The 19,629-nt window shown below is 33.6% G+C and overlaps 1 pseudogene; it reads left to right on the plus strand.

The window, feature by feature from the left end:
* Window positions 1-19,629, plus strand: part of LOC115416305 (atrial natriuretic peptide receptor 2-like) — a 120,692-nt pseudogene that overhangs the window by 72,177 nt on the left and 28,886 nt on the right.

Consider the following 19,629-nt stretch of genomic DNA (forward strand, 5'->3'; position numbering starts at 1 on the left):
TCCTTGAAGAACTGAATTACACCAGACCTATGAACAAATACTAAACACATTTTTATTTGATCACAACAGGATCTAATACTATATCACAAAATGTTCCTGTGTTAAAACTTAAATGATGTTTTTCAGACATTACAGTTTCAGATCCTGTTCAAATGTTCATGTTCTATTAGTTCAGAACAAACATCAGAACATTATTTTTGTGCAATCCCAACTAAGGAACTAACATTATTCAATAAAAGAGTGTTAAATAATAATAAATAAAATATAAACAAAAAGAAAAAAACAAAACAAAAATGAACCTCCACAATATCTGTATTTGAATAAATTCCAGTACTTTTTATTATCTAATTAAAAATTTTAACATTTTTAATTTTTAATATTTGTAATTTTTAATATTGTGAAATTAAATATCACGAAATAGAATCATACTGTATAAAGTCAGACAAACCAAACTAATAACATCCAAAGATAATACAAAATGAATACAAAACCAAGTGCAAAACTACATGTCCAGGAAGTACAAAACTTTTTTTAAATTTTTATTTTAATTTGGTGTTTTGCCAATTAGTTTTTTTTTTTTTTTTTTTTTTTTTTTTTAACAATGGACAATTGAACAGTATATATACATAATAGTATACATAAAAAAAATGATAGAAAATTTCACAATTCACAAAATATTTTACATTTCAAATATATAGAAACACATGTAAGTAAAACATATTACAAAAAAGAAAAAAGAATGCTCGAGGTATAAATAGAAATTATACAAATTAAATAAGGTTATACATTTGACATACAGTACTTTTTAATATCGATACAGTATTGTGAAATGAAATATTGTGATATATTGCAGAACCAATATTTTCTTACACCCCTAATTTTAAGTACACAGCGTTCACTAAAGAAAAAAAGAAAACAATAGGCGCCCTAACTTATATTAATGAGAAGAAAATTTACATAAAGACATTCATGTAAAATACACTATTTGGACAAAAGTATGTGGACATGTTAAATTCAGGTGTTTCTTTTCTAACAGGGCTCTGGGAAACAAAACAATAATGGCTAATGTCAGAATATAGTTTTATATTATGGGATGAATATCATTGCATTGGTTAGTTTGGGTTAAATTGTTATATTTGCTTCTAAAATGACTCAGAGATGGTTTGGACTTCATTTCTCTCAACATTGGTTTTGTTTTTGTTCTTTTCTATTTGTGACTATGATTTTACATGTTCTACCTTTAAGTTTATAAAATATTATTCGTGCTCTGAGTGTAAATCAGAATCAGAATACATTACTAATGTGTTACAGTTGCTCCATTCAAGTACAATAAAAAGTAGCAGGAAAGAAATGATCAATACAACAAAAAAGAAAAAAAAAAACATTATTATATTAAAACACTATTAACTAACTATCTACTTTCTTCACATCTCACTTAAGAGGAAAATTCTCCGCTTGAACTTTAAAGCAGTAGGGTGGGATTGTGGGAGGGAGAAAAAGAAAAATGAAAGAATGGAAGTCCTTTTTATCACATTGCACTGGCATGCCTGTGAACTGACTTCCAATAAAGAAAGTTAATTAAAAAAAAACTAAAAACTTTAAAGCAGTGTTTGACTTTGATCTCAGATGTTTGTTCAAATGTGTCCAACTCCAGTCAGATCCTAATTCTCTCTAATCCATTATTCTGTCTGTGCTTGTGCACTTGAATCACTTCCCTCACAGTGAACACCTTCGCAAGGTTATTATCGTTAACGAAAACTAACGAAATGATGAAAACTAGAATTGAAAAAACATTTTCGTTAACTGAAATAAATAAAAACTATAATTAAAAGAAAAAAACGATAACTAACTGAAACTGTATTGTGTGCTTACAAAACTAACTAAAATGTATAAAAATTATGGATAAAAGTCTTTGTCAACGTCGGATTGATACGAAAGCGATCTATTTCCCTCAAGCAATTTTAGCTAGCAGCACCATACAATATTTAAGGGTCCGTCACTTGTGTTCACTTGTGGTTTCCAGTCGTCTTCTGGTCCCCACTCTACCTGGAAAAATGAGACTAAAGTTGGGAGAAAGCAGCAGAGTCCTGTCTGGGATTTATTTGAATACGACGGTGAAGAAGAGAAAAGGTATAAAGAAACTAAAATTAAACTAAAACTAAGCATTTAGAAAGTAATGAAAACTAATAAAAACTAGCAAACCTGCTCTAAAAATTAATTAAAACGAACTGAATTAGAGAAAAAAAAAAAGTCAAAACCAAATAAAACTAAACTATAATGAAAAATCCAAAACTATTAGAACCTTGCACCTTCGTAGATGACTCCATCATAAACACAGTCTGGCCTTTTTGAAAATTGCAAAGTGCATTGTGGGAATGTGAGTTCCATGCAGCATCAGTTTGTCTGTTGGTGAAGCTGAACCCAAATGAACTTTACCTCCATCCACCGACTAGACTCATTCTGGAAAACAACCCTGGTGGACTGGAGGAGTTTACGTTGGAGCCATCTGGACCATTTTCTACCTGAATCTGTGAGAAACCACTTTGGCTTCCCACAATGCACTTCACTACAATATTTCTGAAAAGGCCCGAGTGACGTTTGGGTTTATTCTGTAAACAAGTGGACTGTGTTTATGATGGAGTCATCTACGAAGGTGTTCACTGTGAGGGAAGTGGTTCAGGTGCAGAACAAGGTTCTAATAGTTTTGGATTTTTCATTATTATAGTTTAGTTTTATTTAGTTTTGACTTTTTTTTCTCTAATTCAGTTAGTTTTAATTTGTTTTTAGAGCAGGTTTGCTAGTTTTTATTAGTTTTTGTTATTTTCTAAATGCTTAGTTTTAGTTTAATTTTAGTTTCTTTATATCTTTTATCTTCTTCACCGTTGTATTCAGATAAATCCCAGACAGGACTCTGCTGCTTTCTCCCAACTTTAGTCTCATGTTTCCAGGTAGAGTGGGGACCAGAAGACGACTCTAAACCACAAGTGAACACAAGTGACGGACCCTTAAATATCATATGGTGCCAGCAGCTGAAATTGCTTGAGGGAAATAAATCGATTTCGTATCAATCCGACATTGACAAAGACGAAAACGAAGGGAATTTTACCTTAATTTTTATACGTTTTAGTTAGTTTTGTAAACACACAATACAGTTTCGGTTAGTTATCATTTTTTTCTTTTAATTATAGTTTATTTATTTCAGTTAAAATGTTTTTTCGATTCTTTTTTTCGTCATTTTGTTAGTTTTCATTAATGATAATAACCTTGTAATGGATTAGAGAGAATTAGGACATGACTGGAGCTGGACACATTTGAACAAAGTCTAGGATCAAAGTCAAATGTTGCTTTAAGGAAATATTGATGTTTATAAACTATATGGATAAAAATATTGGGACACACCATGTCTATAGCTGTAATATGACAGATGTTAAATTGTCACATTAAACAGTAGCACAAGGTAATAAACATGCAATTTTTAATTACTCTATTAAACAGTTATAACATTAATTGGTGCAATATGTACTAGACAATATATTATCAATATGGTATCAATATTATGAAAAATACATAAAAAAAATAATGTTGGGTTAATAAAATGATGTGGTTATACAGTAGAATTAAACAGTTTGATGGATTTATTGTTTATTTATTTAGATTTTTCTTATTTACAGTATGACTTTATCTGTAACCACTTCCAACATACAGCTTTTTGAAATCTTTAATATCAAAATTGATTTATTTTTTTTTTTTTTTAAATAAAAACCAACCAACCAAAGACACAAACAAACAAACCAAACTCTGGCACCTAAAACGTTAATTGTAGAGTATTTGTTGCAGTGCGTAGTGTTGTATCGATTATTAGTTAATAACACTAAACAGATTAAAATAGGAATTTTAACATGTTTCAAAAGATGTTGAATAAAATCTAAATTTGAAGTATGAGCGCTGTTGTATTGATGGATTTGTTCTGTATTTATGATCCATCTTCAATGGGATCAAGGTGGAAAACATTTTCTCTGCTTCTGTCACTGTCACCACTGGATATTGATGTCTGTTTATGACCTGTTTTTCATTTCGCTCCTTTATGATTGAACCCAAATTTAAGAATCGACTTGTAAACAACACTCCCTCTATTTCTTTCGAGCTGCTTTTCTTTTAAATGTGTGTAATTTCCCACTAAGTGCCAGCTTATTTTTGTGAAATCACCTGAAAATACAGGTCCTGTCAAATCAAGTGCTGCCCATGTGTTCTTTATTTAATCCACTGGTGTTTTCTAAACCTCTGATCCAAGCCTAACATACGGCGACTTCTGGAAACAAGTATCTATTTCTGTTATGGGAACCCAACAGGGGAAGTCTGTGAGGCCTTTTTGGTCCTGACCCACGCTTTTCACTCTCTCTGCTCCAGTCCAACTAAATTTAGGTTCGTCATTGACATCAATGACAGTTTTATATATGGAAAAGTGCTTCTCACAGACCTGGACAGGCTGTTTTTTTTTTTTTACTGGATTCTTACCAGGTTTCATGCACTTCCAGACCTTAAAGCTCACTATTTAAACCTTCTGCTTGATTCTGACACTAACTCATGTTTCCCTGTTTTTCAGACACCAGTGGAGCTTCGCTGATGGACACGGAGGCCGACTGTCGACTTAAAGATCACCTCCACGTCCACTACTTGATCAACAAAAACACCACTAATAAGTCTTAACTTTTGGATCAGTCTGTCATTAGAGCAGGGGTGTCAAACACGCGGCCCGCGGACCAAAACCGGCCCGCCAAAGGGTCCGATCCGGCCCGTGGGATCAATTTGCAAGGTGCAAAAATTAGGCTGAAGATAGTAACAGTCAATAGTTGCTTTTCCATTGGACATATGGTGGTGTGCAAAAATATTAGAACACTTGTCAAATCTTAAGAAACTGGTGGTTTATTTGTTCCCAGAGTCTGAATTTCACTGTTTACCTCCGCCAGGAGGTATTGTGATCACTTTGCTTTGTGTGTTTGTTTGTTTGTTTTTTAGCAACTTTACAGGATAACTATTCCACCCATCTTTCCCAAATCTTCCCCACAGATAGGCCTAGGCCCTGGGACCAACCCATTAAATTTTGGGCCAAGTAGGCCAAAGTTCAAGGTCACAGCAAGGTCACAACATCTACAATTGTCCTATCTGTCATCATTGAGTAATTTTCCAAAATTCATAAAAAATTCAAAACGACTCCGATTAGCCTCCAATTAGATCCACCTGTAGCTTAGAACAATATCTATCTATCAAAATTGTCCACATCCACTGTGGAATGTGGACTCTGTGGACATTTACATTTAACATTGAAAACCCCATGTACCACTCATTTTTCATTATAACTCAACAAATATTGATGTGAATTTAATCTAATTGGACATACACATGACTGGTACCAAGCTTCAACTTTTTCTGCTGTATGGAACAACCTGGAAACTGTTGAATTTAAACAGAAATAGTCGATCCACACATGCACACCGTTCGGGGTACTTGGCGGAGGTTTGCGTTCTCTGACACTTGTTTGCTGTTGCAAAAGGTAAAGGCAAAGGTACTGAGAATATTTCACCTACAAATTTATCAGTCCACTCCTTTTTTTATGTTTTACTCTAATATTTAGTGTGGCCCCCCCTTGGCAACAGTCACAGCAGCACATCTTTCTGGTGTTGTGTCGATGTATTTTCTGAGAGTTTCAACCCCAATGTCATTCCACGCTCTCAGAAGCTCATTCCACAGTTTCCTTAGAGTTTCCTTAGATTGTTGCTAAGGGGGGCCACAATGAATATTAGAGTAAAATGTAAAAAAAAAAAGGACTGGACTGATAAATTTGTAGGTGAAATATTCTCAGTACCTTTGCCTTTACCTTTTGCAATGGCAAAAAAGTGAAATTCAGGCTCTGGGAAAAAAACAGAACATCAGTTTCTTAAGATTTGACAAGTGTTCTAATATTTTTGCACACTACTGTATGTGCAAAACTTTATCGATATTTACTAAATGTCGAAAAAACAGATGTGCGTAATATTTTTTTTTTTCCATTAAGTCATAAATGCAATGATTTGTGTATTTATAAATGCGAGATGCCAGTAGAAGTCATTCCATGAACATGTCGATGAACACAAATATGTGTTGTTTTGAATCTAGAATGCTCATTACCCCTCTATCTCATACTAAATTCAAAATGATTGGGTTTCCTGGTGTGTCCACACGTACACGTTTGTTTTAAACTCTTTTTTTGTGTGTGTCATAACATCCATCAACATCCTATTTTTTTTTCATGTGACTCTAGTTGCACAAAAAGGTCTTTCCATTGTAGTTTTACATGATGAACCAATTTTGCTACGCCCAAAAAAACGCCTCTTGCGAGAGTTTCGTCGGTTTCCATTTAGCAGCTTTTTATGCGCAAGTTACATTCGCACTATTTGAAAGTCAATGGAAAAGCAACTATTGGTGTTGAACTGGTTTTAGTTCAGGTTCCACATACAGACTAATATGATCTGAAGTAAAATAATAACACAATAACATATAAATAATGCCTCTGAATTTTTGTCTTGGTTTCATGTGACAAAAATAATATTACCTAATGCCTAAAAAATGTTTCTCTTTGTTTTAGAGCAAAAAAAATAACATTAAACTATGAAAATATTTACGTTACCAAACTATCCTTTAACAATAAAATGTGAATTGTCTGAACAAATATAAACAACCTGAAATGTCTACAGAAAATTCAGTAACTTTACCAATATTCTGCCTGTTACTAAATGTTTTGTACCTTTTTAGATCCGATCTATAATACATTTGTAAATATGATAAACTGAGACATAACTTTGTTAGAATTACACTCATTTTTATTAAGAAATCTCAGTTTTTTCAGGTTATTCACATCTTTTTTGTTTGGATAATTTGTAAATATAAATATGTTCATAATTTAATGTTGTTTTTTTGCACTAAAACACAGAGAAACATTTGGATTTGTCATTATTTGTAGGTTATAATTCTATTATTTTACTGGTCGGATTCACTTTGAATGTGGAACTGGAACTAAAATGAGTTTGACACTCCTGACTTAGAGGCTGCATGACTGAGTTGCAATTTATTAAGCGGATATAGTATTATTATTATTTAATTTATATATTTCTAATGAGAAAATTATATGGAAAATATATTAGAATTTTTATCCATTGTCTATTCAAAGCTGCTTATGTGCCTGTTTGAACAGAATATTTACTTTAATTACAGGGTGTCAAGGGATCATAGAACAGAAAATGAGCAATAAAAGTAGAAAAAAACTTCACTGTGAAATTTCTATTTAATCTATTTTGTATAAGGTGTGTTTTTATCACTTACTTCTCTGACACGATGTAAGAGAAGGATCAATCTGGAGGAAATAATGTTTAATAAAAAAAGCCTGTGTATTGGATTATCTGTGTCTGTGTTGATTTAGTGTCATTTATAACCTCGAAAGTTCCTTAACCCTTTAAAACCATTTGTATCATATGTGCTACGCCAGGTTCTGAGACCTTTATCGAATCAACAAGATCAAAACTTTTATTAAATACCTGTTGTATTTGACCCGATACGTGTTTTCTGCCCCCTGGTGGATTATCATCCCACTACAGCCAGTGGAAGGACTTTTCAATATGGATGCTAGCATTAAATCATTCAACGCACATTTTGTAGGAAAGTCTTCGGTAATTTTCAAGAAGAACGTTAATGTTGTTATTCAGTTGAAAATGGAAAAATGTTGAAATTATGGTGATATTCAACAGAAATAAAAAGGCTGTAAAAAGTTTTATGTAAAAAAAACCAAAAAAATACTTCAAATGTTCTATATTTTCAAAATGTTAGTGGTAAAATGTATTTTTGTATTTAAAGTTTAAATTGCCAAAAATGCCAAATGCACCAAATGTGATACAAACATACGAATGAAATAAGCAGCAAAATGAACAAAAACAGCCAAAATGATCAATAAAATGAACAATAAAACAACAAAATAATAAGTAACTTGAACAAAATAGGTCACAAACGGAGCAAAATTGAAAAAAAAGTTATAAAATGGGCAACAAAATAAACAGACAAATAAAAAAAATACCAAGTAAAATTAATAAAAATGAACAAAATAAAAAAAAAAAAAAAAAAAAAGGTTGTAAAACCCATGGAGTTGGATCAGTAACAGTGGATGGATACCCTTGTTTTTCGTTCAATTATTGATATATTTGCTGAAAAAGTCACTTTTTCTTCAGTTTTCTGTGTTTTTGATATAGTAACCCTCAACTTTAATCTGAAAAATGCAAAAAACAGAGGATAATATTAGAATAAATGGTGATAAATTACTTACTGAAGGTTAGATTTAGAGAAAATGTCATTTGGAAACTGATGCAGAAGTATCACTGGGTTGAAACACTGATTCACCAGTAAAACCCATGGAGTTGGATCAATGACAGTGGATGGACACACTGGGTTCATATGTATTAAATAATAAATAAAATGAACAAAAAAGAATTAAGAATATTACAAAATAATAAATAATGTGACGAGAATAAGAAGAAATGTACTAAAATAAAATAGGAGAAGAATAAAATAAGCAACAAAATGAACAAAAACAGCCAAAGTGATCAATAAAATGAACAAAAATGAACAATAAAACAACAAAATAATAAGTAACTTGAACAAAATAGGTCACAAACGGAGCAAAATACCAAGTAAAATGAATAAAAATGAACAAAATAAGAAAATAAGGTTGTAAAGCCCATGGAGTTGGATCAATGACAGTGGATGGACACACTTGTTTTTAGTTCAAATATTGATAGATTTGCTGAAAAAAGTCAGTTTTTCTTCAGTTTTCTGTTTTTGATTTAATAACCCTCAACTTTAATCTGAGCTTTAACAAACATCTACATGATCAGTGAATTAAATGTAGGAAAATACATGATTTACCCTTAAAAAATGCATAAAACAGTGGATAATATTATAATAAATAATGATCGATTCCTTAAGAAAGGTCAAACGAATTTGGGAACTGCCCCAAAAGTATCACTGGGTCTTTATGGGTTCAAACAGAATAAGTCAATCGTCTTTTTTTTTTCTTTTTTTTTTTTTGGAGTAACTACCTCCTTTTTTCAAAGCAGGCAGGTGCACTTTTGGCAATTAAAGCCAAAAAATGTCAAAAATGTCTTAGTGTTGTGATGAAGCGTCATATTTGCCCAGGTGACGGCGTGGGCGTCTGTGGGTCGGTTCTGGAGTGTGAGTGGATGTTGAGCAGAGCAGCAGAGGTTCTGTTGTTTTAATGGAGGGGTCGGTCCACAGAGGTATTCACATATGGGACCCATGAAACAATAGGCCCAGTGTGGAGCCCCTCACCTCACCCCTCTGGCTGCCGCTGCGCTCCAAACCAGCCTCTTTAAATAGAAAAAGACCTTTTTTTTCCGGTGGTGGTTGGAGCTGGAGGGCACCGCTGGTTTAATGGTGTTTCCTGCCCTCAAAACGCTCATAGCACATAGTCACGACTTGGACTATTTGTGGACGCAAATAAGTACCAGAGTCCCGCTGAAGTCCTGTTGAAGTGTTCGACCAACGACCGGTAGAAAAAGTAGGAAAGTAGAGCCAGTTTCAGGGGCCAACTGGATCCGAAAAAAGGCTGAAACACGGTGATATGCCAACGCTGCAATAATTTCCTGCAGCATCTGGAAGCGTTTTACACCTTTTAGCCTGGGTTGGAATGTGTGGGCCCGGCTCCGTTTTCATTTTTTAAGTGTCTCAAACTGAAAATGAATTTCCTCCACCTCCACTGAAAGCCTCCTCTGGTTTTCACCACTCCAGATTAATAGTTTTATTTTTCAGGGGGCTTTTGCGGTAAATCGGGGATGTCGAACATACGGCCCGTGGACCAAAAACCGTCCCGCCAAAGGGTCCGATCCGGCCCAAGGGATGAAGATATTATTAACCCATAAAGACCCAAACAACCTAAAGCTGCCAAAAATGCCAAATGCATCAAATGTGAAACAAACATACAAATAAAATAAGCAAAAATGTGGAAAAATGTTGAAATTATGGTGCCATTCAAGGGATATAAAAAGGCTGTATAAAGTTTTATGTAAAAAAAAAAAAAAAAAAAAAAACACCTTAGATGTTCTATCTTTTCAAAATGTTACTGGTAAAAAGTATTCTTGTATCTAAAGTTAAAAAGTTAGAGTTGCCAAAAATGCCAAATGCATCAAATGTGATACAAACATATGAATAAAATAAGCAACAAAATGAACAAAAACAGCCAAAATGATCAATAAAATTAACAAAAATGAACAATAAAACAACAAAATAATAAGTAACTTGAACAAAATAAGTCACAAACTGAATAAAATTGAAGAAAAGTTATAAAATGGGCAACAAAATTAACAGACAAATAAAAAATACCAAGTAAAATTAATAAAAATTAACAAAATAAGAAAATAAGGTTGTAAAACCCATGGAGTTGGATCAATGACAGTGGATGGACACACTTGTTTTTAGGTTCAGTAATTGATATATTTGCTGAAAAAGTCATAAAAAGTCATTTTTTCTTTTGTGTTTTATATATATATATATATTATACATATACATACACATATACATACATACATACATACATACATATACATATATTTATTTTTCAATTTTACCATTATTTAACCAGGAAAACCTCACTGAGATTAAAAATCTCTCTTCCAAGAGTGTCCTGGCCAAGACGGGCAGCAGTACATTAAATAGTTACAGACACAAACTTTCATACATAAAACGAAAACAAGTTTTCAATACATAAAAACACATAGTCAAGTCAAACCTTCCAAGTCAACTTTGCAAAAAATTGCCCACAGGATGAAGATAAAGTGCGTCAGGCAAAACATCTGCAGCCCGATGTCTCGATGTCGATGAAATAAAATGGAGAAAATATGCAAGAAAATGAAAAAAAAAACCCAGACAAAATAATCAATAAAATGAACAAAATGACTTTTTTTTCAAAAAAAAAAACAACTCCAAAATATGGAGAAAAAATATGCAAGAAAATGAAAAAAAACAAAACAAAAAACAGCCAAAATAATTAATAAAATGAACAAAATGAATAAAAAACAAAAAAACCCAAAATAAGCCACAAACTGAACAAAAAATTAAGAAAAACTTAAAATTTGTTTGTGAAGCATCTTTGAGTGTCCAAAAAAACGCTATATAAGTGTGATGTATTATCATTATTATTATTATTATTATTATTATTATTATTATTATTATTATTATTATTATTATTATTATTATTATTACAAACCCATGGAGTTGGATCAATGACAGTGAATGGACACATTTGTTTTTATGTTCAGTTATTGATAGATTTGCTGAAAAAGTCAGTTTTTCTTCTGTAATAAATGAAATGGAGAAAATATGCAAGAAAATAAAAAAAAAAAAAAACAGCCAGAAATACTTAATAAAATGAACAAAATGAATTTTTTAAAAAATTAAAAATAAGCCACAAACTGAACAAAAATTTATTTAATTGATAAAATGAACAAAATGAAAAAAAAAAAAAAAACAACCAACCAAAAAAACCAGCCAAAATAAGCCACAAACTGAACAAAAATGTAAGAAAAACATCATAAACCCATGGAATTGGATCAATGACAGTGGATGGACATGCTTGTTTTTATTTTCAGTTATTGATAGATTTGCTGAAAAAAGTCACTTTTTCTTCAGTTTTCTCTGTTTCTGATATAATAACCCGCAACTTTAATCTGAGCTTTAATGAACATCTACATGACCAGTGAATTAAACATAAGAAAATACATGATTTACACTGAGAAAATGCAAAATAAGGAGGATAATCTCATCATAAATGGTGATAAATCACTTCAGAAACTGACTGGTCCGGCGGACACGACCCTTTGGTGGGCTGGTTTGGGTCCGCGGGCCGTATGTTGGACACCCCTGCTGTGAATCATTAATTGTGGAGGAGCGGCGGTTCCCCTGAGATCTGCTCCAGATGTGTTGATTCGTCAAACGCCTCTTCCCTCTGAGGTGCCAGGGCTTAAAAATACCAGTCAAAACACGACTAAAATATCACTGACATGAAATTTACTAGATTAATTGATTTGGGTTGACTGTGCAGACGGTGAAAGGCTTTCCATCCACATCTGCCCGTCATGTTACACAGTACAGATGGTAAAAAGAATGGATGTTAAGACTACAAATTAACGGTATTGTGTAAAAAGAGAAAGAAAGGCTGAATTAAACTAGACTGGGATGTTTGAAGAATCCTAATACTATGGTTATGATTCTAAACACGCACATCACATGACATACTGTATATAATAATAGTAACTGTGATATATATTTATCATAATAATCATATTAATCATGTAACTTATTTTGTTTTTTTTTTGTTGTTTTTTTTTCATTTCATTTGCAGTTGAAACAGTCACTAACCTACTTAACTTTACTCGTGTTTTTTTTAATATTGAACAAACATTTAATCATAATAATAGACTGAATGTTCTACCTGCAGATTTGACACGTTTCCCTCTATTTTCACGTCGAGTCTTTTTGAATGAGTACCCAGAGTTTTCTCACTTACATAATCAGGCTTTGTTTTGTGTTGCTTTTCTTAATATGTCTTCTTTTCTCTTTTAATTCATTTTCCCATTGTGTCATGTCTTTAATTTTATTGCGGTTTTCACATCTGTTGTGTTTTAATTACTTACCTATTATCTACGTTGTTTCCATTTTACTCTGTCTTTTCTGAATGATTCAAAATCAACTAATGGTTTCATCAACTTTCACCCAAAAATCAGTCTTTGAACATAAATAAATGATAGTTTGACATTTATTGTCATAATATTGATACAAACGACATTATGTGACAGGATCATCATAAGAACATGGCATAAGACATTGTGACGTAACATAACATGACCTAACGTCATAACATAACATAGCATGGCATAACAGAGCATAGCATAGTGTAGCATAGTATAGCATAACATAACATAGAATAGTATAGCATAACATAACATAAGATAGCATAACATAGCATGGCATAACATAGCATACTATAGCATAACAAAACATAGCATAGTATAGCATAACATAACATAATATAGCATAGTACAGCATAACAAAACATAGCATAGTATAGTATAACATAACATAATGTAGCATAGTATAGCATAACATAACATAGCATAGTATAGCATAGCATAAAATGACATAACATAAAGTAGCAACATAGCATGGCATAACATAGAATAGTATAGCATAACAAAACATAGCATAGTATAACATAACATAATATAGCATAGTGTAGGATAACATAACATAGCATAGTATAGCATAGCATAAAATGACATAACATAATATAGCATAGTATAGCATAGCATAGCGTAACATAACGTAGCATAACATAACATGGCAAAACATAGCATAGTATAACATAACATAACATAAAATCATGTAGCATAACATAACATAAGATAACATAACATAGCATGGCATAACATAACATAACATAGCATAGTATAGGATAACATAACATAGCATAGTATAGCATAGCATAAAATGACATAACATAAAGTAGCAACATAGCATGGCATAACATAGAATAGTATAGCATAACAAAACATAGCATAGTATAACATAACATAATATAGCATAGTGTAGGATAACATAACATAGCATAGTATAGCATAGCATAAAATGACATAACATAATATAGCATAGTATAGCATAGCATAGCGTAACATAACGTAGCATAACATAACATGGCAAAACATAGCATAGTATAACATAACATAACATAAAATCATGTAGCATAACATAACATAAGATAACATAACATAGCATGGCATAACATAACATAACATAGCATAGTATAGGATAACATAACATAGCATAATATAGCATAGTATAGCATAGCATAACATAGCATGGTATAACATAGCATAGTATAGCATAACATGACATAACATAGCATGTCATGGCATAGCATAACATAAAATAGCATAACATAGCATAACATGCTATAACATAACTTAGCATAACATGATAACATAGCACAACATTACATAAGATAGCATAACATGACAGAAAAAAAGAACAAGGGAAAATTCAATTATAGAGCTTCACTATTGATCAGTTAAATATCTGAACTATTTATTGATTAAAAAGCTTCACTGTTTATTAATTACAGAGCTTTGCTACCGATCAAGTAAAGATCTTTACTATTGATGGATTGTGGGTATTGATCCATGTTGGTCTCTGTCTCAGATCCAGGATCTGGGTTGAACTTCACAGTCTGATCTTTGTTCAAAATGAAACCTGGGGGTGTTTGAATGGAGCTGAAGTGGCTTTGTTTTTTTTTGTTTTTTTTGAACAACAAAGGAGACACGTGAATCATCTGACATGAACATAAATCCTCCGAACACGTTCTCCTGTTCTTTATTAATGGTAGAAGAAACAAAGCGTTATGTGGTTGAAGGTGCAGTAACTTTAAACATTTATAAGGAATTATGATCCTGAAAAGGTTCACGAGTCTCTGTTTGGTGATTTAAGATTCAACCACCGTCTAAATAGTTCCAGCTCCATGGCAGGTTTTATATCTGAAGAATGAAGAGTAACAGCGGTGATTAATGCATTTACTGTCCACTGCATACATTTACAGGATACGTTTAAACATCTGATGGTTATAATCACATATACTCATAATTTACATACTGATTACATTTGCTTACAATAAACTACACATAGTAGTGCACATTTATGAAGGAAATGTAATCTGTGTACATGCCCACTGCATATATTTGGAAGAAAGTTATGTTGTTCCACATTATATTTGTATGTACAAGTTATTTATTACAAAAAAAACCAAAAACATTTTCTGTAACCATACAACAGCACAACAGGAAAAAGAAAAAATATGAATCAGATGAATTATTGATATATTTTTTCAACACCTAAATTTACAAATCACACAAGATTAACAGCAGAATTTGTAATTTGCATGAAATTTTTTTGAAAAGGTTCATGTATTGACATTGAAAAGATGTCAATGGAAAAAAGACGTAAAAGACATAGTACATCTTTCTAGAACAGGCTGCACATTTTTGCAATAGTATTTTTTTTATTTTTATTTTTTTTAACAAAGCTCTGGGTCGCATTTTAAATTTTGTGATCATAAGTCAGTTTTAATAATACATTTTTTTTCAGTGTCATTTTCAGTTTGCACAAAATCTGGAGTTTTTAGACATTCATGGAGGGAGCATGTCTATGATGTCCGGATTTCGTACAAACTGGAAGAATCGTGCCTGTGCGACCTATAGGTATTAGCGCTCTTTCCTTGAAAATGACAGCATCCCGTCTCAGAAAATAAATTTAAAAATTCAGCCATTTTTGGTCTGTTTTTCCATTTCTGTCAGGTATTAACTTTCTTTTTTGTTATTATTAGAAAGAGAAAACGAAAATCAATCCATTTTTTCAATTTGGTTTATCTGTTTTGACACTGAAAAAGAAAAATGCCTTGAAATTCAATTTTGTCTATTTAAAAATGGAAATCAATTAACCACTAGTTTTTCTTTTGTTTCCAAAAAGAAAATCCAACAATTACCAACAGATCCATGGACCCACACCACATCGAATATCAAAACTGTCAACATGAAACCCCACATTTGGTTCATTTGCCTATTTACAATTTTTAATTTGTGCGTACAATCGAAAGAATGAAAAATAACTGTTTTTTGATTTTTGATTTGTACACAAATAATGAAATAACGAGTCATTTTTTCATTTTCTGATTGTGGATTTTCAGTTGAATATGAAAAGAACGAATGACTCACGGGTTCTGCAACTATCTGTTTGTTTGTTATGGGCTCCTGACAGTATCTACTGAACTGGACGTCCTCAGTGTTTTTACTACGTTCATGTGAAACAGCTTGAACTGCCTCTGTGTGTGGAGTTCACTGAGTAAATAAACTGGGCTGGCGTTGCCACGGCGCCCCAGGTCAATATGCATCTACAGCTGCAGAAGAAGCCGAGGCTGAGAAACATGGACACAAAACGACACGTTATGACACGACTGTTAACAGATAATCTGTAATGAAGGACTTTAAAGACTTCCTTCAGATCAGTGTTCATGTGGTTCATTGTGCATTAACATGGTCCTTTATGGTGTTTTTGATTCATTTTACTGCATGTTTAAGGCTTTTCTGCTGGTATTTTAACCTTTAAAGCTGTGGGAGACTTTCATCACCAATTTTTCATCAGATCTGTCAAACCTCAGTCATATCCTCAGTATCATGAATCTGTAAGTCTGTCTGTCATTACTCACCTGAATCTTTTCCCTCACGGTGAACAGTTTCTTTGTGTCATCCACCATAAACAACCATGTGTTTACAAACAGAGCCGGGAGGGAACTCGGGCATCTTCGGAATTTTGTCACGATATGCATTGTGGGAAACGGAGGTTCACGCAGCCGCCTGGCAGCAGCAGCTGCAGTGCAACCATATGATATAATATGGATGCAACAACACAATGCGGAAACGTCTGAAACGCAGAAACAGCTGGAGGGAAGCTGAGCTCCAGCCGTTTCTGCGTCCTGTTTGTTGCAGCTGCCGTTGCCAGTTGGAGCTCCGCTTGCTCCGCTTCCGTGTTTCAGCTGTTTCCACGTCGTATTTGTTGTAGCTATATAATATCATATGGTGTGCCAGGCGGATGCATGAACCTCCGTTTCCCACAATGCACGTCACAACAAAATTCTGAAGATGCCTTAGTTCCCTCCCAGCTCTGTTTGTAAACAAATAGTTTGTTTCTGGTGGATGGAACTAAGAAACTGTTCACCGTAATGCAAGAGATTCAGGTGAGTAATGACAGACAGACTGACAGATTCATGATACTGAGGATATGACTGAGGATGGACAGATCTGATGAAAAACTGGTGACAAAAGTCTCCTGCAGCTTTAAAGACCTGGAGCTATTTTTATAATGACTTCCAAATGATTTTCTTCTCTATATTTAACCTTCCCTGTGTGATTCATCTATTCTTCATTTATTGTAATATTATCCTCTGCTTTTTGTATTTTTCAGTGAAAATTCCTACATTTAATTCACTGATCGAGTAGATGTTTATAAAATCTCAGGGTAAATTCAAAGGAACAACAGAAGTGCTCCAAACCTGTAGGGCAGTGGTTTCCAACCTTTTTTGGCTCGTGACGCCATTTTAACATCACAAATTTCTGGCGACCCCAGACATTCAAAACGGAGACTTTTTTTTTTTTTTTTTTTTTGGCTAAAGTTAATTTTTTTGGTATCATGTAATAGTTTGCTATACTATGTTGCAAATAAATGTAAATTTTTAGAGGACATTTAGTCTATATAATGTATATTATTATGGATGGAGGCAGTAAATCCAGGTGTAGATTACTGCACAAAGGGGGAATTGGATTTTCCTTGGTCAGGATATGTACAGTCAGTCCAGCTGTGATTTACAAGGAGGACAATTAATACTGAACAAACAAGAACTGAAACTATGAATTATGAAAGAGCTGCAGCATCTGAAACCGACCACAATGAACATTTGACAGACAAACAGAACCACAGTGCTGCAGTTTCACACTCACAGTTTGTCATGTCTTTTATGGATTGGGATTGTCTCTCAACTCACCATATATTTTTTATTGCTAAGTTTTTATTTTTATTTTTATCAATTACTAGACATTTCAGGTGACCCCATTTGAATTCCAAGTGACCCCACGTTGGGTCCTGACCCCAAGGTTGAAAAACACTGCTGTAGGGGGCAGCGTTTATAGACAACAGACTAGTGTCAAATAGAATCTAATAAAAGTCACATGACCATGCCATGTCATAACTTCAGTTTGTTCCCACTGTAGTTTGAAACCCTGTCAGTCAGCTGTTCTCCGTCTCTGTCTCTCCCTCCATCCTGTGTCTGTTCTGCTGACAGTGCCCCCTACAGGTTTGGAGCACTTCTGTTGGACTGACTGGTTCTGCAGCGTTTTACATTTGCAGATGTTTTCTTGGTTTGCATCGTTTCTTTTTTCACAGATCATTTGATGATTATGCATTTGTTTTTGTGTCTTGTGGTGCATTCTTTCATTTGCACCACATTCGTCTTTTTGTACCTGGTTCAGACTGTGTTTAAGTTTGTGAATTTGCATCGTTTCTGTACTTGCAGCTGTTTTTTCTAACTGAGATGCATTGGACCATGGATATGTGTTTGGCCCTTGTCGGCCACCGTAGTTATGAATGAATGAATGAATGAATGAATGAATATTGGGCTGAATGTGGAACCTGAACTAAAATGAGTTTGACACCCATGAACAGGATAAAACGTGGCAAACAATGGTGTATGTTTTCATTCCTTTTCTTTTTTGCTGCAGTAAAGAAGTTGACTCACAGTCTTTTTAACCCAAATATCGGTTCCACTGGAGTCAAACTACAGACATTTTCGCCATCTCTCTCCTCAGCCAACGACGCGTCATGCTTTTGTTCATCTCCGCTGCAGATGTCACCACCTCCTTTTCTCTCTTATTTCAGGAAACTGAAGCTGGAGAAGGAGTTGGCTGGGATGCTGTGGAGGATTCGGTGGGAGGACCTTCAGTTCGAGAGCCCCAACAAATACCACAAACGAGCCGGCAGTCGACTCACCCTGTCACAGGTATGACGCTCCAACGCCCTCAACCAAAAGTACAGTAAAGGGACAAAAGTATGTGGACACGTTGAGTTCAGGTGTTTGTTTTCTAACAGGGGTCTGGGATACAAAACACTAATGGCTAACGTTATAATATACTTTTATATTATGGGGTAAATATCATTGCACTGGTTAGTTTGGTTTAAATTGTTATATTTGCTTCTAAAAGGACTCAGAGATGCATTTATATCCATGACTATGATTTTAAATGTTCTTCATAGTCATAGATTTAAAAAAACAAACAACATTTATTTAAGTTTATTAAATTAATAAAAAAAACTACAAATTTTTAAAGAAATTTTCAAGGTATCTGTGGTCAAATTCAGACTTCCATTCACATAAACAGTCCAACGAGCCTCATAGTTATTATACTTGGTGTATAATAACACAAAAAATACACTAATGTAACACTCAGTCTAGGGGTTACCGAGATGCAAACATGGTATGAGACTCCCCTCCCTCCACGTCCCTTAACAAACAGGAGCAAGCTACAAAATAAATGACCAGCAATCAACAAAACTGCAATTTGAAAGATTTATTTACATAAAAAAGTGAAATCAGGAATGGAATCAAAGCAACAAAAATAACAAACAGAATAATACTTTAAGCTCACTATGCTTACCTACAAACACAAACCGAGAAAACCAAATTACATTAATCTTACCTACTCTGCTACAAGAAACAGGAGAAAACTAAAAGAAAAGATTCCCACCTTTTGCGTCTGATCAGACAAAGCTCCCCAACAAAAATGACAGATTGCTGGTTAAAATGAGGGGGATGGGAAGAGAGGAGTCCACAGGAAGTAGGGTGATTCTGCTTTGTATTTTCCCACTCATCGCTGAGGAACCAATCAGCACAGCACTCCAGCACCACACCTGCAACTCATCCTCGCTCAACCACAAACTGCA

The sequence above is a fragment of the Sphaeramia orbicularis genome, unplaced genomic scaffold (genome assembly GCF_902148855.1).
Source record: "Sphaeramia orbicularis unplaced genomic scaffold, fSphaOr1.1, whole genome shotgun sequence".
Taxonomy (NCBI): domain Eukaryota; kingdom Metazoa; phylum Chordata; class Actinopteri; order Kurtiformes; family Apogonidae; genus Sphaeramia; species Sphaeramia orbicularis.